The sequence below is a fragment of the Hibiscus syriacus genome, unplaced genomic scaffold, assembly GCF_006381635.1.
Source record: "Hibiscus syriacus cultivar Baekdansim isolate YM2019G1 unplaced genomic scaffold, ASM638163v2 tig00110895_pilon, whole genome shotgun sequence".
NCBI classification, from domain to species: Eukaryota; Viridiplantae; Streptophyta; class Magnoliopsida; order Malvales; family Malvaceae; genus Hibiscus; species Hibiscus syriacus.
Genome location: NW_024062903.1, coordinates 1,718,983 through 1,741,713, shown reverse-complemented (window position 1 = coordinate 1,741,713; position 22,731 = coordinate 1,718,983). Strand labels below are relative to the sequence as shown.

Genomic DNA, 22,731 nt, shown 5'->3' with positions numbered 1-22,731 from the left:
AGGAGAAAGCTATGCTTCCCGCTTCTCATTCTCTACTACTTTTGGTAACTTCATGAATAATTACAGTACTCTTAGTCCTTCTCAGGGAAACTATGGAGTATGGATTGCCATTACCCTTATGATACTGGACTTGATAGCGAACTCGAGAATATACACATTTAACTATGATTTGAAGCTTACAAGAGTAGCATAACAAGCATTTAGAATTAAATAATAAAAATACATACGAACAATCAAAATCTCCTAGATTTCAGCTCATTAAATGAATTCATTCTTCTCTTGAGCAGTTTGCCAAACCCGCTGTATAAACACAACCAACTAAAGCATTCTGTACTATGAACCACATTTAACCTAAATGAAGTTATTTGAACCTGTCAGAACTTAAACGTATGGTTGGGCCCTTTCCTATAAGCTTAGGCTTCTGGAATCACCAAATTTGAGGAAACCCAAACCACAGTTACTCAAATTTTAATCTTTATGGAGTAAAAAGGAATCAATGACCAGTTCTAATGCTATGCAGCGCTAAAAAAAATCCCTTTAGGACTTGTATCAAACATTTAAAAGACAACAAAGAACAAAATTTGAGTGAAAAGGGCCTAAAAATCCTTTGAGGACTTATATCAAACATTTACTCCAAGAAAGAGCTTATCACAAGCAAACAATCTGATAAATAGAAATAGAGTTATAAGATAATTCAACCACTGAAAGAATGTAAGGTAGGCATTTCACTTCAATGCGCAATGCGCTAATAGTTCAACAGACAACATCAATGTTTGAAAATATATTGATACAACCATTCATGGATTTGCACTAACATGATTTTAGCAAAGGTTATATTGTATTATTTCTTCACATACAAAGCATAATTATTAGAAAGCAACTAGACATTCTTTATACCTTAACAATAATTGGAGACCGCAACTCCAGAACACGATGATTATCCACCGAACTAGGTTCCCCTATCGTAGACTGGAGGTCAGATTTGTCCCTTAGCTCTGTCTCTGTACTTCGATTGCTCTGGTTCTTCCGCTTTGTCCTCTCTGCACAATTAATTTTCGTCTCAAGTCCATTAAATTATCGAAATTTAAGGATAAATATCGCATCAAAGATGCAATTTCACGATGTTTAAAGAAAATGAAGCATTGAATAAGAAAGCAATTTTCTCCTCGTAGTATTTCTTCGAGGTAGTCATTGATAAAAATTCCTAATTTTTCACAGAAAATTAAGGATTTGACGCCAGTGAACCGGACATTGTAGGAGTCCCAGCCGTGGAGAGTAGAGGGAGACTTGAGAGTGTTTAGAGGAGGGTATACGGGTTACCCGCCCGTTTAACCCGCGGGTTTTGACGGTGCGAGCTTAAACGGTGCGGGCTAAAAAGCCCGCATTTATAAACGGTTTTGAATTTTAAGGTCTGCGGCCCGTCCATTTAACCCGCGGGCTAAACGGGCTTACCCGCGGCCCGTTTAATAAAAATAATTTTAAATGTTTTAAATACAATAAAAAATAATGTTTTAACTTACTACACCTTTAAAAATGATCGAGCAACTTGAAAAGGAAGGTAGCACTGTCAAAATAATAAATAATATTTAAATTTTATTTTAAATAGCCGGAAATGATTATAAAATAATATTTTTTTAATTTTTTAATCATTAATATATATATATATAATGATATAATTACTTAAACTCAAATTAAAAAAACAATATTCACTTATATCACCAAATTGAAAAACAAATAAAACAATAACCACATTATACTTTTATAAAACACAATTATTCAAGGCTATAATATGAATACATAGAAGTGTCTAAAAGTAGAAATTCAAACTTAAAAATTTAACAAAGTCAAACATTATACAAATCTAACAAGAAAGTTGTCAAGTGTTTCTAATAATTGTATTTTATGGATACTTTAAAGAAATACTAAAACATAATATGAAAATATAAAATAAAATACTTACAGTATAAGAGAAAATTTGAAAGATACAATTATACTAAAATTGATAAAATATAAGTATTAATTTGTTAAAATATATTTATTTTCTAAAAGTCTTTAAAAGTTGAAAAATATATTTTTAATTTTTTATTTTACTTTTCTTTCTTATTTTTAATCCAAATATTACGTGTCATGTGATATATTATTAGAATATCACGTGACTTTTTATAATTAAAGAACAAAATGGATAACATACTTCATGAAAAAAATAAAAGTCATAATTAAATAAAAAAACTTTAAATACCAAAATGATAATGATGTATATTTAAATGAAAAAAATATCAAGCAACGGTAAAATTATGACAAACACCCTAATAAATTTAAAAACTACAATAGTTATAAGTAACATCATATTTATAAGTAATTTATTTTCTTTTTCTATAAAATTTTTTAAGTTTATTTTTTCTAAAATTTTATAAATTTTAAATTAAGCGGACTTTAGCGGGTTTAACGGGTAGCCCGCGGTTATACCCATTAAACCCGCGGGTTTAACGACCCGGGCTAAAAAGCCCGCAATTTAAACGGTCTTCAATTTTTGAGGCCCGAAGCCCGCACGGGTCGCAGGTTAAACGGGTAGCCCGCGGGCCTTAGCCCATATACCCAGCTCTAAGAGTGTTCTAATCTTTTTGGGGTTAGGGTTTGCAAATGGTAAAAAAGAAAAGAAAGAGGGGGAGAGATGCGGCGCACAAGTGTTCTCCTAAAGTTTTGGTCTAATTAGGATAAGATTCCTTAGTCTCACTTATTTTTATATGTAGTCCCTTGTTTTACTTTATTCTAATTTGGTCACTGAATGTTTCTTTACTATTTCTGATAATGGCTTACTGTTTTGTTTAAAATAATAAAAGTATAATCTTCAGAACATGATGGTTCTGAAGAGATTCTTATAATATTAAAATATAAAAACAAATCAATAATTATAATAATATTAATTATTAATAAAAATGATACAAATTGTATATAAAATTCGTGTATTAAAAATAATTTATGGTTAAACTTTGATGTGTTATAGTTAATAAAAATAATCGTAAAAAATTTAATACATGCTTTTTTATCATCCGTATTAGTTAGGGATGTTCATATTTAGGTACTCGTTTTTTCAGGTATTCAAAATTTTTGGGTGTCAAAAACTCGGTCTACCTCTCAACCAGTAATATGCGGGCACCCATAAGTTGGATACCCATAAAACCTAGGTACCCGTATTTTTGGGTCATCGAATATCCGATTATTATTTATTTAATTTATATTAATTTTCAGGAAAAAAAAGATACATAATGCTCTTGTACATTTTTTAAAAAAAATCAATTTGGCCATCACATTACTGTTGCATTCAATACGACCCTCAAACTTAAGGGAAAAAACAATTAACATGATCCTTTAACCAAAAGTTTCTATCATTAACGATTATGAAATTATATAATAAAAAATATTAAAAATAGTTATACAACTAAAAAGAGTATTGTAGTGAATATAACATTATAAACGGAAGTAACCTTTACCTAAACTTAATGTAAAAAATTTAATAGGTAATTTACCCAACTATGGTTAATATATATTGTTCAAGACTTACACGGATCGTCTTACATGAGGGCTTAAATTAACTTGTTCATTCCCAATTTAATACATATATATATAGTTCAATTTTTTTAGCAATTTAATTTTTCATTTTTACTATTTTTATATTTTATTTTTTTGTGTATTTTAAATTTTAAATTTAGAATAATGATTTTTTAATAAATAAACATGCCTCTCAACTTTTTGATAATATAGTTTTTTATTATATTTTATTTGAAAATGCCATTTAATTATATATATATATATTATCAGAAAAAATTAAAATTTTTAACAATTTTTATAATAAAATTATACTTTATCATTATAATTAAATATATAACTGCAAACGTAATTTTCTTTTATAAAAAAACTTGAATATTTTATTAATTAAAAAAATATTTTTTTTAGATAATTTTTCTATAACAATAACTATTATATATAGTTACAAAACTTGTCACTATATAACATTGTTGCACCAAAAAATAGGGAGAAATATTTCGGATAGTATAAGTTTTCATAATGATTAAAATATATAACTAAAAAATAATTAATTACAAAAAAAACTTAAATTTTATTAATTACAATAAATTTTGTTACAATATAGCATTTTTTACACTAAAAAATAGGGAGAAGTAGTTATGATAATATATTTTTTCATAATGATTAAAATATATAAGTACACAAATAATTTATTACGAAAAAACTTGAATTTTATTATTTTATGTGATAATTTTTTTTATAATGATAGCTATAAATTATAATTATAAAAATTGTCAATATAACTTTTGAAACAAAAAATTGGAGAAAAATAGTTATGACAATTAATATATGCTATCACTATAGTTAAAATTTATAACTATTAATATAATTTGTCACAAAAATGTGAATATCATTATTTTTTTGTGACAATTTTTTTGTAATAATTATTAACACTTATAATTACAAAATTTGTCACTATATAACTTTTTTGGCGCAAAAAAATATGGAGGGAAATCTGTGACAATATATTTTGTCACTATAATTAAAACATATAACAACAAACATTGTTTTTTTACTAAAAACTTGAATCTCATTATTTGTTGTGACAATTCTTTTTGTAACAATAATTATAGCTTATAGTTACAAAACATATCACTATATGATTTTTATTTTACCAAAAATTGGAGACAATCATTTGTTACTATACATTTTGTCACTATAATTAAAATATATAATTACAAACAATATTTGTCACAACAGATATAAATCTCATTATTTTTTGTTTATATTTGTTGTGATAATTTTTTCTGTCATAGTTACTAAAACTTTTAGTCACAAAAGTTGTCACTCTATGCCTTCAATTTGGCGCTAAAAAATTGGAGGAAAATATTTGTGACAAAAATTCGTAATAAAATTTATTTTGTCACCATATGTTACACATATTTGCTAATTGTGACAAATTATTTTGACGATTTTAGCTTTTGTCATAATTGTATATCTTATTTTAATCTAATGCGACGGTTGTTTATTTTGTCACCAAAAAGCTACTAATAGTGACAAAATTAATTTTGAAAAAATTAAATTTGTCACAATAGTAGAAATTTCTTGTAGTGTTCCCATGTAACGTCCTCGATATTATGATTTTGCTAAATCTCTTTGACTAGAGGAATCGTCATGCTACGTAGTTCTTTGATTTCTCGAGCCAAGATCTGTACTGGTTCTTCTTCATAAGTCAAATCTGGTCGGATCTCAATTTCCTCTGATGAAATGATATGTGAAAGATTCAATCGATACTTTCTAATCATTGACACATGAAAAACATTATGAACTTTGACTAACTCTAGAAGTAATGCTAACTGATAAACTCATTATCTGACACGCTTTTAGATCTCATAAGGTCCAATGAATCTTGGACTTAGTTTCCCTTTGTGCCCAAAACGCAATTTTTTTTTCCAAGACAATACTTTAAGAAAAAGTTGATCGCCTTCATGAAATTCAATCTCTTTTCGCTTCAAGTCTGCATAAGACTTCTGCAGATCATATACCATCTTGAGACTATCTTGAATTATTTTTACTTTATCCTCAACCTCTTTCAATAAATATGGGCCAACAAGATTCCAATCTTTTAACTCGAACCAATTTAATGGTGTTCGACATTTTCTCCCATATAAAAAGTTTCATATTGAGTCATCTTGATGCTCAATTAATAACTGTTATTGTAGATAAATTCTTATAGAGACAAATAATTTTCTTTTCCCATGATTCCTTGAACTCCATCACACATGCTCTCAGCATATCTTGTAATATATGAATAGTTCTTTCTGACTTACCATCCGTTTGTGGATGAAAGGTTTTACTGAAATTCAATCGAGTATCCAAAGCTTTATGCAAAGAATTCCAAAATCTTAAAGTGAACCTTGGATCCCTGTTGGATATAATGGATATTGGTACTCCATATAGTCGAACTATCTCCTTGATATACAACTCTGCATAATTATCCAAGGTGTAGTCCATTCGCACCAAAATGAAATATGCCGATTTAGTTAACCGATCACTATTACCCAAATGAAATCTATTTTATTTGATGTCAAAGGTAGTCCAGTAACAAAATCCAGAGTGACTCTTTACCACTTCTGCTCTGGAATAGAAAACAGTTGCAACAATTCCAAAAGCACTTGATGCTGAGCTTTTACTTGTTGACATGTCAAACATGTAACAACAAACTAACTCTTTACATTCTGATACATTTTGTTCCCACCTGGATGCATAGTCAGTGGATTATAATGTGCCTCAAAAAGAATATCTTTCTTCAACTCATCATCATGAGGAATACAAATTCTTCCTCGATAAAATAGACACCCATCAGACTTGACTTCAAAGTCTTTAGTCTCACCTTTTTCACAAGTGAAATATTTTTCTAAGCATCTCTCATTTTTTTTCTTCTTTTCTTTTTTTTATTTTTTCTTTTATTTTTCTATTTTTTCTTTTTTTTTTTTTTTTTTTTTTTTCTTCTTTTTTCTTCTTTTCTTTTTCTGTTTTTTTTCATCTTCTTTTTATTTTTTTATTCTTTCTTCTTTTCTTTAGTTTTTTATCTCTTGTGCCTTCTGCCGAGACAACATGACCATGAAAAAATACTTTTGACAGCCAAAACTCACACCTTGTAAGTTTGTCATATAACTTTTTACCCTTAAGTATCTCAAGCACAGTACGAAGATAAATATTATGCTCTATCTTTGTCTTCGAGTATACCAGAATATCATAAATAAATACAACCACAACTAATCCAAGTAAGGTTGAAATACTCAATTCATCAAATCCATGAATATTGTTGGAGCATTTTTCAAACCAAACGACAGTACTACGAACTCGTAGTGTCTATACTGTGTTCTGAAAACTATCTTTAGAACATCTTCTTCTTTAATCTGTAACTGATAATATCCCATTCGAATATCAATTTTTTTAGAGAAAATTGTTGCTTCCTTTAAGCTAATCTAACAAGTCATCAATCCTCAAAATAGGATATTTGTTCTTAATTGTTACTTTGTTTAACTGTTGATAATCTATGCATAATCGTATAGATCTATCTTTCTTTTTCACAAACAAAACTGGTGCACCCCAAGGTAAAATACTCGGTCTAAAGAATCCTCGATCTAGCAGCTCTTGCAATTGGTTCTTTATTCTCTTAACTCAATCGCAACCATTCGATACGAACCCATAGATATAGGATCAATGCCTTGATAACCATAAATATTGAATTCGCCTCTCAATCTGGAGGAAACCCAAATAATAAATCTAAGAAAACATATGGAAATTCCCGAGTTATGGAAATATCATATGATCTTACTTCAAATACTTGAGTATCTATCACCTTAGCTAGAAAAGTTATGCATCCTTTTTACATCATCTTAATCATAACCATTGTTAATATCACATTAGTGATGATTTCACTTTTTTATCAATCATTAAAATTTTTAATTTCTCCTCATTTTTCTAAATTAATCGCTTCTTGCGACCATTAATACAACCTTAATACAGAAACAACCAACTCATGATCAAAATGATCTAAAACTCGTTAATGATAATCCCATAAGATTCACCGGTAACATAAGCTCCTGAATCTTTATCGGACAATTATTATTTGTCCGTCTAACACTTGTATCATGACCCATAGATCTTACGCCATAATAACACTTTTTATCAAGTTGAATTGAGTAACTGTACTTTAGAATTCCTTAATTCATTCTTAAGAAAATCTATATAACTTTTCCAGATCCAAAGAAAACATTCTCGAGCAGTTGAAACATTTTCTATCTCAAATGAAAGTTTAAATGTCCATATATTTCAATAAGAAAACTTGATAAATTTGTAGCAATAACTTCATAGTAGTTAATGCTAAAATCACACTATCAAGCAAATTTACTATTTTTCCTCTCACTACGAACTTAAAACTTTTCAAGTTCTTGAGAATCAATCTCAATTTAAATAATAATTCATTGCATCATGGAATGGTTAGACAATCCATTTCACAAATTTACCTTTGCAAGGTAACTCTATCAAGTTTTATGGACTTGATATATATTCTCAATCCAACTCATAATCATTTGATTCACTAATAACTCAGTTTTCTGTAAACTTTTAGCAAAAATCATATTTATCGCTTACTCAATTCCTCTTACTCAAATCAACAATACTTTAAACAATTTAATGCTTAACTTAAATATTTCTCAATTATTTAAGCATACATGGAGAAACCTCATAATCATCACTAGATTCAGAAATCTCCTCTGGATCCTCATCCGATTCGACTTCTCTTGTAATCCATTTAAACTTTTTAATGGATTCTTCCAATTTAGAAACTTCATTGAAAGCTAGGGCATTTCTTCCACAGAATGGAGGAAAATCCATAACAACACTCACCCTTCTAAAGCGTTTTACAGAAGTTATATCGGGTCCCTTTGATTCGATTTCAATCTCGACCTTCTTTTCAACATTTTTGACTTTCTTACCTTTGTCTTTAGTTTCTGACATTTGAACATAGTCAAAATCATCTTACATTAGTAAAGAGTAACTTTACTCCCAATAAGCATCATCACAGTATATATACAACTATCAATAAACTTTTGACATCCTAGTGGGATGTATACATTTTTTACTTAAAATAAACTCTTTCCAAGTCCAGAAACGGCTACACTTGTAGATATGATACCAATAAATGTAACACCCATAACCCGTATAATTATACCTATACAGATTATAGATGTCTCCTGAATTTCGTAAAATACTTTCCCATTCAAAGTGATTTAAAATTTCTTTTCTTAAAATGGTAAATGATATTATAAAAATATCATATCATATCAAATTATCACATACTATTTAAAACATATATTAATATGGATTTATGATATCCATATTGAAACAGAGTAAAATAATTTAGTTTAGTTATTACAAACCATTTCCAAGATAGTTCAACAAAACAACTAGGACATTGATAAGTACATGCCACTAACAAAGTCAAAATTTCATCATAGGATGTCTTACTGATACTGTAGTATATTCCTTGATGCTTGGAGTGCTTTGTACTCTTTACTCTACTCTTGCTTTTTACCTACGCGTGAAAATAATCACATGCTAAGTATATACTTAGTGAGGCAATTAAAACAATAAATAGTGCAATATAACTCATGCATGAGATTTAATGTCATAAACAAATGCCATAAGATCATGTTACCTGCATATCCTATATTTTACCATGATCAAAATAATATAATTGAATATAAAATTTCTTACCAATATACTTGTCATTTATCCCATAAGCTCGTAAGCTTATTTGTATGTTTATCCTTTATTAACCAATAAACCATAACCCAAAGTATAACTGTATGAGAACCCCAGTATAGAAGTCAAATATTGCACCGTAGTACTAAGGTCGAGCTTTGCTCACCTAATAATGCACCGTAGTGCTGAGGTCGAGCTTTACCCACCTTGTACATCGTAGTGTTTTGTACCGTGTCTTCGCTAGACACTTTGAGGCCTGCACTATGTGCCTTCTCTAGACACTCTAGTGCTACCTAATATGCAACTGCTAGACTTTATGACATGCCATTAATACTACTGATCCTCAATAACATACTTGGGCATATAGTCTATTTTATTTTATCCATCCATGGCAAAGTGTATTATCATAATTTAACAATGGGGCAGTTCATACTCAAAGCAACATTCATGGTAAAATATCACATTATCCATGATCAATGCACTATAATTTCACACTGTGACATATCAATGCCATATCAAAGTTATAAAAATGACATAATATCATGCTGATATAAACAAGGTCGACTTATCGCAAGTTTTTCTAATGATGTATAAAACATATATGTACATGATGTATAAAAATCCATGTACCATCTCATGCATGTATTGCACTCACCTTGATACTTTATATATTCCAAAATATGTGACTCACTATGATACACAATAAACCCTTTTATACTTGACTTGCTTCATTCACAAATCAATCACGATCTGTACAAATTACAATTTCATAACAATACATATGTTAGTATTGTACTAACATAAACATATCCCCAAAACAAAATCCATAATATACTTGAAACTCATCTTCTACCAAAACACTTAACACTTAATAATTCCTTTTAGCATTGGCACCAACTTTTCCAATTTACACAAAATGGTTCTTCACCATTTTAGCACTTGGATTCTTAATACCAAAAATTCCAGCATTGAAATTATTACCATTCAAATTATTTTACAAAGGCATAACTACACTTAAGTACCCCAACTATGTGAATGTTGTACTTAAAACACCAATCTTTTCAAACTTCTAAAATAGTTATATTTCTCATATAAACACTCATTTCAATTCCAAAATAGAAATTTCCAGTATAGTACATCAACTATTAAACAATTATACAACCATTCACAACTTTTCTAAAAATTGTAGAAATTGGTCCCCCAACTTTTCAAAAATTAAAAAATGGTCCCCAAATTTTTATATGGCTTGTAGAATACTTTTTATATCATTTCCAGACCTTATATAATTTTTCCATAATTTTTCCCACTCAAATACATCATGGTCGAATTCTTTATACTTTAAAACTATGTTTTCATGATTTTGCTCGATTTTGATTCAATTCAAGCATGAAATCAACTTTCAATCAACCTTATAACATCTCTACAATCAAATCCCTAATCAAATCTCATCACAACACAAAGTTTCTCTAACTTATAATTTGGCCGAATTTTAAAGAATAATTTCTAGGAAGATTGAATATGTTTTAACCATAAATCAAGCCTGAAAATGAATCTACAACCTCAAAAACATCAAGATTCATCATCAATTTCATGAACTCTATCATGAACATAAACCCTTATATTTGGGATCTTTGAATTCCAGCAAGATTAAGAAGCAATATTAGTACCAAATGATTGCATTTTTCGCGTAGAACAATTTTCTATTTCACGACATAACCCGAAATCCAAAGAAAATTGCTCAAAAATGGAAAAACAAATTCCCTTACCTTGGTATAGCTCATGGTAATGAATAGATAATGAAGACTTTATACATGAAACTTTAGATATTTTTCATGATTATCTAGCTTTAATTTAACTTTAATGAATTTTAAATTCATTAAATTGAGAAAATAACAATTTACCCTTAATGAAACTTCATAATCACCATTAAACCAAGACACCTAACCTTATCATCTTCCAAAGTCAAAGATGAACAAAATGTTTTTCCACTTTACCATTTTGCCCTTGAAATTTCCAAAAATCATAATCCTGTCACTTTAATCCAACAGTCCAAATTAAATATTAAATTAAATACTAAAATCCAAAGATTTATATTGTTTTTCAACATTTAAAAATGTGAAAATAATATATATTTTGGTCCTTGAACTTTTTTAAAATTTATACTTTGGTTACCAAACTTTAAAAATTTATAATTTGGTCACTCACTAAATCCATTTATGGACTAACATTCTTTTTGGGAAAATTACCACTTAGTCCCTTAAACTTTTCCCAATTTTCTACTTTGACCATCAAACTTTCAAAATTTACATTTTGGTCATTATCTAAATTTTGGGGTATTACAACTTTTTTAAATTTTGAGGATAAATTTTATTAAGGGGATAATTGTAATGCCCTAAATACTGATTTAGGGACTATATTGAAATGATTCAAAAATAGGAGGATTTATTTGATTAAATGATATAAGATGATAATGATTAGGATTATTGGTTTAGACTAAATTGTGACAATGGATTATTAAGAGGGCATTTTAGTCTTTGAAATGAAAGAGAAATTAAAGTGTATTTTAAAATTGGTATTAAAGATAAGGGGAAAAGGGAATTAGGTTGCAAAAAGTTCTCTTTTTTTTCTTCTTCTTCCTCTTTCCCCGTAGAAGAGTCTCCCATAGCTCAAAGGTAAGTTTTCAATTTAATGGTTTATTCCTTCAATTTTTGTTGGTTATTGAATCCTTGTATATGATGGAAGCTTAAAAAAGGTTTAGATGAGATTAAAACAATGAAATAGGGGAAATAAAGGATATTTTAGAAAATGGGTTTTATAATGATATGTTAATATATGAGGGTTTATTAATGTTTATTGTTAGAATTGACTTGTCAATAAGGTAAATGAAATATTAGAAGCATTGGATGAGTGTGAAAACAAGTTACAAATTTTGGCGTGATTCTTATAATCAAATGTTATTGAGGGATACTAAATGTTTTAAGTATCTAAATGAATAGAGGTTAGTATGGTTAAGTAGAGAAGAATTGCATAGTATTGTTAGGGATAAATGAGAGGAAAATTGGCCAAAGTTGGGTGTGTTTCGGGTTGAAACTGGAAAATCTGGGCATGTGTATCGATACTGATAGAACAGTACCGATACTATAAGATAAAATTGAGCTGATTTAGATAAGAAGTATCGATACTAATTCAATCAGTATCGGTACCGATGAGGTAGTATAGATATCATGGTAAGGGTATCGATACCAGGTAACATCGAACCTAATTTTGGTATCGATATCATAAAGGGGTATCAGTACCATATAGTAGTATCGATACCATGGTAAGGGTATTGATAATGGGACACATCGAATCTAATTTTGGTATCGATACTGGAAGGGTATCAATACCATAGTAGGGTAGTATCGATACTATTGTCGGAGTATCGATACTAAGGAACCAGAAATGTTAAGTTATGCTTATATTGTTATAGAAAGATTAATAATAAGTACTTTTGATTAATGATTAAGTTATAATTGTTAGGAAATACACTAACAATTGATATTATACATGTATTTAATGAATCTGGGATAGATCGAAATCAAGCTCCCGAGTCGAGTAAAGAAAAAGGCAAGGGAAAAGTTCTAGAGTAATCAGCTTCCCATTTTTTGGATTTCTAAGCAAGGCGAGCCAGGTGAGTACATTTAATTATGTACATATATGATATAATAGTCATAATAGTTTGAATTATTGATGTATGTATGGTGATTACCAAATGGCACTAAGTGTGCTAAAATGTCAAGGAATTCATACTAAGTGTATGAATTTCGATATAGGACACTTCGTGTGCTAACATGAGAAGGAATCCATACTGAGTGTATGAATTTCCATATAGGGCATTTCGTGTGCTAACATGAGAAGGAATTCATACTAAGTGTATGAATTTCCATATAGGGCACTTCGTGTGCTAACATGAGAAGGAATTCATACTAAGTGTATGAATTTCCATATAGGGCACTTCGTGTGCTAACATGAGAAGAAATTCATACTATGTGTATGAATTTTCATATAGGGCACTTCGTGTGCTAACATGAGAAGGAATTCATACTAAGTATACGAATTTCCATGTAGGGCACTTCGTGTGCTAACATGAGAAGGAATTCATACTAAGTGTATGAATTTCCATATAGGGCACTTCGTGTACTAACATGAGAAAGAAATTCATACTAAGTGTATGAATTTCTATGTTGGGCACCTTGTGTGCTAAAAGGATAAGAAATTCATACTAAGTGTATGAATTTCTGTATGGAAATAAATTGTGTTCAGAACTTTACTTGTGATTAATTATGCCTCACTAAGTAATACTTATGTGTGTTTATTTAAAGTTTAGGTGGAATACTAGCTGAGTAAGAAGATCACCAGATATCAAGTCAGAATACCCTCATCAGTAACAGTATGACATACTTGTCTGCTTTTGATATATTTTGGTTGGCATGTAATAGGATTAGTAAAAACGCTTTGAAAAGCTTTTGAATTAAACTAATGTATAATGGTGAAATGTAAAACATCTGTTTTTATTGTATATGTAAGTTTAATGCATGTTTTCATTATAAGTAAATTATAATGGTTTATAAAATGAAACAAAATTGTACGGATTTTCAAATGGGAAACTGTTTTAAAAGTTTTCTGACATCTGTATCTCGTATACATAACGGTATACGGGAGATGGATGTTACAAGTCTGATAATGCTCCTAAGTTGATATTCACTTATTTTTTTTCTTCTTTAGGGATTGTTCATCAATTCTCTTGTGTAGAAAAAGAAACACCAACATCTTTTGGTTGTTGCTACAAACCTCTATTTTCAGTCCAGGGATCTCATTCGTTTTTGGGGTGATTGTTTGATCATTGCCTCATATATTATCAACAGGCCGCCGTTTCCTATTTTGGACAACAAGACTCCTTTTTAACTTTTGCAAACTCATGCTCCAGTCTATGAACATCTTAAGGTGTTTGCTATTTATGTTTTATCTCGACACTTCGAGCTCATCAAGACAAATTATCAGAAATAGCCTTGCCTGGTGTTTATCTTGGTTTTGTTGTTGAGATGGTGACGTAAAAAGTCTATGTTCTTGAGACCAAGTCCATTGTGGTGTCCCGATATTTTGTGTTCCATGAGATGATTGTTTCATTTCACACTATCTCTCCCTCTAGTCCTCTTATTGATTCTTTTTCTGATTTCTCTTTACATGTTGTCTTGACTGACACTTCAGGCTCACATGCTGCTCCTGTCGTCCATAATGATCCCCGTGCATCTCCAGTTCAGCACATGCATGAAGACTCTTCCAAATCATAGTCTCTTGATTTACAACAAAATGTAGTGCATGATCCTAAGCACCATGAGCACAAGCCTATTGAAAAGTTACCTACGAAACCAGTTATTCAATCACATGTTAATCCGGTTGTAAGGATTCTATAAGGTCTTCTCGAACTATTAATAAGCCTTCATATATCGAAGATTACTATTGCAACAGTAACATTGTTGCTTCTATGTCATGCATGTACCTATTCAAGAGCATCTTTCTTCCACAAAGTTGTCTCCCTCATATGCTGGCTTTTTTGCAAATATTTCTTCATCGTATGAACCATCATTCTATCACCAAGTTGTTCTGTTTCTTAAATGGAGAAATTGAATGAATGAGAAATTAAAGGCTCTGGATTTTCTTCAAACATGGTCTGTTATCCCTCTCCCTAATGACAAACACTCAATTAATTGTAAATGGGTATACTGCATTAAATATAATGCTGATGGCACCTTTGAAAAGCATAAGGCACGTTTGGTGGCTAAGATGACTTCATTCAAAGTCTTTTTGGCTTTTGCTGCCGCACATAATCGGCATCTCCTTCAATTGGATGTAAATAATGCTTTCTTGAATGAAAAGCTTCATGAAGAAGTCTACATGAGGCTCCCTCTTGGTTATAAGACAACAATGACAAGGTCGAATTTGGTTTGCAAACTTCACAAGTTAGTTTACGGTCTTAAGCAGGCTTCTCATCAGTGGTTTCAAAACTTTTCTTGTTTTGTGATTGGTTTTGGTTTTCCACATTCTCCTTATGGACATTTTTTGTTTGTTAAAGGGAAAGGTGATGATATGGTGGCTTTATTGGTTTACGTTGATGATATAATTCTTGCTGGAAAGAATTTATTGTTGTTAGCTGATGCTTGTCAATCGCTTCAACAACACTTCAAACTCAAAGAATTAGGTCCTTTGAGGTATTTTCTCGACTTTGAGGTTGTTTGGAATGATTCAGGGATCTCTTTTTCTTAAAGGCATAATGCTCTTCAAATTTTAGAGGGTACTGGAACACTTGGTAAGAAGCATGTTGAATTACCTATAATGTTTTCTCACAAACTAAGCATTCATGAAGGTGAGTTACTATCTAATCCTTAAATATATTGAAGCTTGGTTGGTTAACTTCTTTATCTTAGGCATACGAGACCTGACATCGCCTACACAGTGCATTTGTTGGGTCAATTTGTTTTCTTTCCCCATCAACCTCATCTACGTGTTGTTTATCATCTCTTATCTTACATAAAGAATTCTCCAGGTTTGGGACTGTTGTTTTCTTCAAAATCCAACCTACAGTTAAGTGCTTTCGTTGATTTAGATAGTAACTCTTGTCCAGTTCTACGTCAATCCACTTCTAGTTTTTGTACCTACATTGGTGATAGCCTTGTTTCTTGGAAGTCAAAGAAACAACACACAGTTAGTCGATCATCTTGTGAAGCTGAGTATAGGGCCACAGTGTCAGCTATATGTGAACTTGTTTGGCTTGCAGCTTTGCTTTCTTCTGTTAACATTCCTACTTCGAATGTGTTCCTTTACTGTGACAATTAGGCTATTATTCACCTCGCCAGTAATCAAGTTTTTCATGATCGAACCAAGCATATCAAGGGTGGATTGTCATTTTATTTTAGAGAAGTTATGCGATGGGTTTTTTGAATTTGTTTCATGTTCGTTCTAATAGTCAACTTGCTGACATCTTCACCAAAGCCTTGCTTTTCACAATTTTGTAGTCAAGATGGGTTTTATAAACATTCATCGACCTCTATCTTGAGGGGGGATATTAAATATGATGGTTATTTAGTTCACTTTATTATGAGTTGGTTATTTAGTTAGGCTTTATAGGGTGTTGTATATATTTGTAGATACTCCTTTACTGATGTACAGAATCAATGTAAAACTTCTTCATTCATAAATTCATGGTAATACATGGTTTGAGCCAAGCTCAACTTGCTCACTAGAGGAAGCACACCAAAAGCATCACAAGCCACTAGAATGACATTCTTTGGATGAGGCCTGACACACGATATCTTTGCATTTACGAAATACTTGATCGGATAGGTTGCCCTTGTGTTTTCTACAATCGATGTCTTCATTAGAACAGTAATTGTCTCAGTTTGAACATTATTGTTCACTATGATTTGGTTCTTACTCGTGAAAGATTTATTGAAGTGGTAGAATTCTCGAGTATTTTTCGAATACGACATTCTATAACACTGAAGAACAAAAGCAGTCAAGTTAGATATTGCTATAGATTCACCACTAAAGCTCGACGGATCAGAGTTTTTGACCGGTCCCAAACTTGTTGGCATTCGAAATATCAGGCTCTTTCTCTTTAGACAAATCAATGCACTTAGCATAACACCCTCCTTCTGTATGCAATACATTATTCTCGCTCTATCAATGCTCATCATCTTCAATTAAATACCTATTATGATCAGTGGACAAAGTTTACTTTCCTGTACATGCTCGAGTTTAAATAACGTTTTCAGTCACATTACGTTTCATCACAAACACGAACATAACAATCCTTCTAAACTGTGTACCCAGTAATTCGAAGAAACGGGCAACGTCACAGCTTTTCCCATGTTGCAATAGAGGGAGTAGATCCGTCGTATAGGCATGAGATATTGCATAACACTGAAAATAACTTTCTTCAATTACCTTGCATATAGGGTGCCGGGAATGACCATCTCCCTCCTACCGAGTTTGAGGTCTATACTGGTGGAGGAAGTCATGTAATGGGTGTATCGATTACACGGGAACTGTCCGTCGCTGTATATGGTGAAATCCTAGTCGCCAAAGTTTTTGAGCTCTTCCAGAGTGGGTCGAATGCACCTGTGACACATCTAAGTATCCTATTAGCTTACATTTAATGTTTTGAAACGAATGGAATAGGAGAAATCTAAAATTCTAATTTTTTTTGTGGTTCGTGACTTACATGTGCATGAACAAGGAATGACATCACTTCCTTCTTTATTTGGTTATCTTCACATAGAAGAAAAGAAATACTCCAAGGTGTTCTATTACAAATACAATAGAAATTCAAGTTATATGAAGTAACAAATAATATAAACAAAAATAAAAAATAAAGGAAATAAAGTTTGTCATCCAATCCAAAGGATTTAGGGAGATTAAAATAATACTATAGAATTACCCAACTGTCAAAGTCAAACGTAATCACCACCGTTCATCATGACCTCAGTGATGAGGTCCACATTGTATGCTCTGGCTGATATGATACGGACTTTGATTCTGTGTTCTCGTCCTAGTTTGGGAACTGATCATTTACATGTTAGAGTATGCTCAAAAAATAATAATGTGATGATTGTATTGACATATTTTCTTTACCGTATTTATTAAATAAAGGCATTACCGTTATTTTCTTTTGTTATATTTCTATGTATTAAATAAACTAAAAGATAATAATGTTCATATAATAATATGATTATTATTGAAAGGTCCTTAGTCAAGTATTATTATGAGCATGGAAAATAATAATACATTTAAGGCTAACATGCTGATTAATGACAATAAGTTGTTATTGACATAGAGATGTCAGAATCGATGCATGAATATGTTGTTAGGGAACACCATATTGGATTGACCACTATGAGCATATATCTTGGATTATTATGTGACGGTCACAACATTGCTCATGATGGTGACTACATGTATGATCTCAGATTTGAGATCATTACTATATCAACATATATTGTCGTGTGTTTTGATACAATCAAACCTGCTCCATAACTGATCGCACTATTAAGACTGATGTTGAATACATTACGATATATATAGTGTGGTGTGAATGATAGGATTTTTCCTTCCTAAATAATAGGAATTATATCACATGCCACTTGATTGAGTGAGACTAGAAATGCATGGCCATGTTCAAACACATTGATATGAGATATCATAAGTTGTTCGTTATCATAGTTGACTTTGGATATCAAGAAATGTTAAATGGGCTATACGAGTGTGACTATTCCAAGGCTTGTGTTTATTCTAGATATAAAGGACAAATGATATAATACATAAAAGGAATTAGTCAGGAAGAAGTTATGTCGAATCATGACTTCTTGTAACTTAGATGATAATGATACATTGTTAGGTGTCACTCATTGTTTGTAATATTAGAATGGTTCTAATAATTACTACTAATATTATACATGTGCCATTTTATTGTACTTGAATTAAAAATGTGTAATAAGTTATACATGTACCATTTTATTGTACCATTAGAAGTAATTATTACTATTTGGATTAAGAATGGTACCATTTTATTGTACAGGAACCTACATGGTTACATCCCAGGGTTGAGATGAGCAAATTATAATAAGTTACACATGTACCATTCTGTTGTACTTGAATTAAAAATGTGTAATTAAAATTAATATATATATATATATATATGTGATTTTAATTATCCCGTACATACTAAATGAATATTAGATTATTATTAATGTAATTATTTCTTTTAATAAATAATTCATAAAAACCCTAAAGGTTAAGGAAACATAGTATACAAGGAATATGATGGCCTAGCAGTCGTTTTATCCCTTTTGTCGATATTTCTCAAAAAAAAATGAAAAAAGAAAATTTACTCTCAACTGGGTGAAATAAGTAGAGGCCAAGATGTTTTCTGTGGAGGCTAACGATTCAAATTGTTCACGATGATCATGTCGATTTTGCTGCTATTCAAGGAATCTATGGTAAATTATGCATCTCTTCCTCCCAAATTAGCGTTTTCGTACTTGGATCACTGGTTAGATCGCCAGATAATTTTTCTGTTGTGCCGTAAGGTGTACCGGTGAACCCAACATTACGAAGACCTGAAACAGAATTTATCTATCATTACATCTATACATTCCTAATATGCAAGTTGAAATTCTAAGGAAAAGGTCAGATACGTACTTTGAACTCGTGATGAGTATATGTTTAACATGTATATGTTTAAAAATACTTTAGCAAAATCTATTTTATACTAATTTTTTAGGTTTGATTAAAAACAATTAAATTATATTTTTTATTTACATTAGGCGTTTGAAGTTTTTAATCAAAATAGATGTCTAATTTTTAAAATTTACAATTTTACTGTCAATTCTGTCGCAAATGCTAAAATATCCGTTAAAAACAATTAACCAACTGGTATGTGATACGTGACTTATTTTTTAATTTCCTTTATTTAAAAATAAAATTCATAAATACTAACAACAAAAAACTCTTATATTTTCTTTTATTTTAGAAAAAACACTCCAAAATTCATAAAAATATAAATTATCAAATAGAATTTTTTTATTCATAATCCACAAATCTCATATATTTCCGTCAAATTCAGCCACCGCTACCGCCCCTTTTACTAATGGTGTAAGTCGAACACAATTGGCAGTGCAAAGGAAAGAAGGACAAGAGTGATGACGCTAATTTTACGATAGATGCAGACAAGTAATGGAGGATGGAGAGAGAGAATGTGAGTGGACGAAATAAGAATACGTCGACAACGATGTATTATGAAGCATCTAGCTGGCGACGAGTTTTCAAGGGAGGAAAGGGTCAAGTAGAGAGAATTTTTGTTTTTGATAAAGTAGGCACTCAAATTAATTAGATGCAAATAACATAAAAGATAACATCATTTGAGATACATTATGGTATCTCATAAGCAAACCAAAATAGATTGATTCTCGATAAAGCCTGATGAACAAGAGAATGAACAATTCGGTTTGCCTCTTGATAAACATAGAGAACTTAAAAATTTAGATTGCTTATTAAAATCGATCTTGCTTCGTTGATATCAATCCATTCATTGAAATGTCTTCATGCGAAGTATTCAAGCGGTTGACAATGGAAATGGCGTCCCTCTCCGCAATTACGTTATCCCAACCATTTTCGATTGCCATATCTAGTCCCTTCATAAAACCACAAACCTCTGTTGTTTCCATTGAGTGAGTCCCTTCAAGTCTCCGTGCAAGTCCTCCTACAACAAGTCTATGGTGGTCAGGAGCCACAACTCCGATTGTTGCAGCTCCAGAGTTGGGTAAAAACGCTCCATCAACATTGATCTTTAGGTACCTAGCTTTCGGAGTGAACCATTTTCCCGCTGGCGATCTGCATGGTCTATTCAGCAAAAATATCCCCTTTGAACCTCCCCATCGTGCACCCACTTATATCGACGATTCCAAACATTCCATAATAGTGTGATCAATCTGGAGAAACCTTCTCTAGCTAAGGAGGAGGCAGCATCTTCCATCTACCATTTGACGTTAGGAACCTGGGAAACAAAGCAGTTTCTATTTATACCTGAAGCCGCAAGGATTTCAGTTGTCTTTGGGCAATTTTTGAGGGCATGGATTGCAGTTTCTGTGGGCAAATCCCAAATCCAAAACTTGTGGTAGCAAGCTTGGAGGCTGTAGCTAAAGACTCATGACAGGCTCGCCACCCGAAAAACTTCCCCTTTGGTAGCGTGGGGAGCTTGAAAATTGCTTTCCAGATTGGAGAGGGGTCTCGCTCGGTTCCTGCTTCCTTTAACAACCAAATATATCCAGACTTTGTGGAGTAAAAACCTGAATTGTGGTGTTCCCAGATCATTTGATCTCCAGTGCAAGGTGTGATAATTGTGTTAAGAATTTACTTTGTGTTGTTTCCCAAGAACATCTACATCATCTTGCTTTCATCCCATCTTAGAGAACCTTGGATTATGGATTAGGAGTTTGGGTATTGAAGACTTAAGGATAAAGGAGATTTAAGATTTAGGGTATTGGACGATAAGGAGATGATAGACTATGGGTGTCCGACAATGAATGGGTAGGCATTTGACTATAATAATAGGATTTGATATTTTAGGGTTTTTCCTTTTTGGATTTTATAGAAATTTAGACTTTTAATTTTTCTAGCAATTTTAAGTTTTAAAAATTTATAAATACAACACTTCTAATGTATTGAATGGTTGACGAATTTTTTTAACAATAGTGATAAATTAACTTTAAAATGATAACAAAAAATATTATACATTTATTTTGATAAAAAATACTTTAAAGATCTAAAATAAACTAAAGATATAATTTAGACTAATATCTTTCAACTAAAACTATTTTTTATTGGTTGTTTAGCATAAAATGAGAAATAAATCCTTATATTTGGGAATATGGATAAGATGGTAAACCTAAAATTGATTAATGATTATAATATTAATATATACGGTTTCACTTAGCTGTATGCCAGAAAATTAGCGCGTCTTCCCCACGAGCTTGAAAAGAAACTGGATTATAATTCTATATTTCTTATTGAAACCAGTTGTTTGACATGCTGGAGAATGAAATTGTGCAATAAGGATTAGAAAACTCAGCAAGCAACCCTTAATTAATTAAAACTTGAAAAGTATATATTATACTATTCTAGACATCCGTTTTCCTACGAAATTTTATCTCGAATTTTAATTATTTTATAATAGTCTTTTATTAAAATATATATATAATAGATGTATTCTAATATATTTATATTTTTCAAATATATATATATATATATATAATATATTTAAACTGTATAGTTTTAAGAAAACACACACATATATAGTTTATATTATATTATATATTTCAAGCAGGACGCCACGCGAGAGGGGAGTCGTTGGATCAAGAAGCAACCAACGGCTAAGATCAAGGCATATTAGGGTTACAAAACCTTAAATATTATGAGACAAGCGCCTCAAGCCTCACAGTTGTTGGATTTGATCAAATGATCCAACGACCCACAATGCACCAGGAGAACCGAGAAGTTATAATCGGTCAATAACCGGCGCATGAAGACTACGCGAGGCCAAACCACACCATACATGCAGCACACGCTAGTTAGAAACCCATTTCCAGGCTACCACGGGTGACAATCAAAGCAAGGTTCAATCCAATCGACAAAAAGGGCAACATAATCAAATCTCGCCAAAATATAAATCAAATCGTGATATTCAATCGATCCAAAACAATAAATAAGTCAAACTAAGGAAATGAGCAAGTCAAACCCCAAAATAGAAAGCAATAGAACCAACAAAACAGAGTAAATTAGAAGACAAAGGGAATAATCCCTTTCATTTCGGACAATACGAAATCTTGTATCAGAGGA

General features: G+C 31.1%; 1 pseudogene; it reads right to left on the bottom strand.

The window, feature by feature from the left end:
* The window catches only part of LOC120145940, a 43,585-nt pseudogene extending 22,378 nt beyond the window's left edge, over positions 1-21,207 (bottom strand).
* Positions 21,208-22,731: the final 1,524 nt, after the last annotated feature.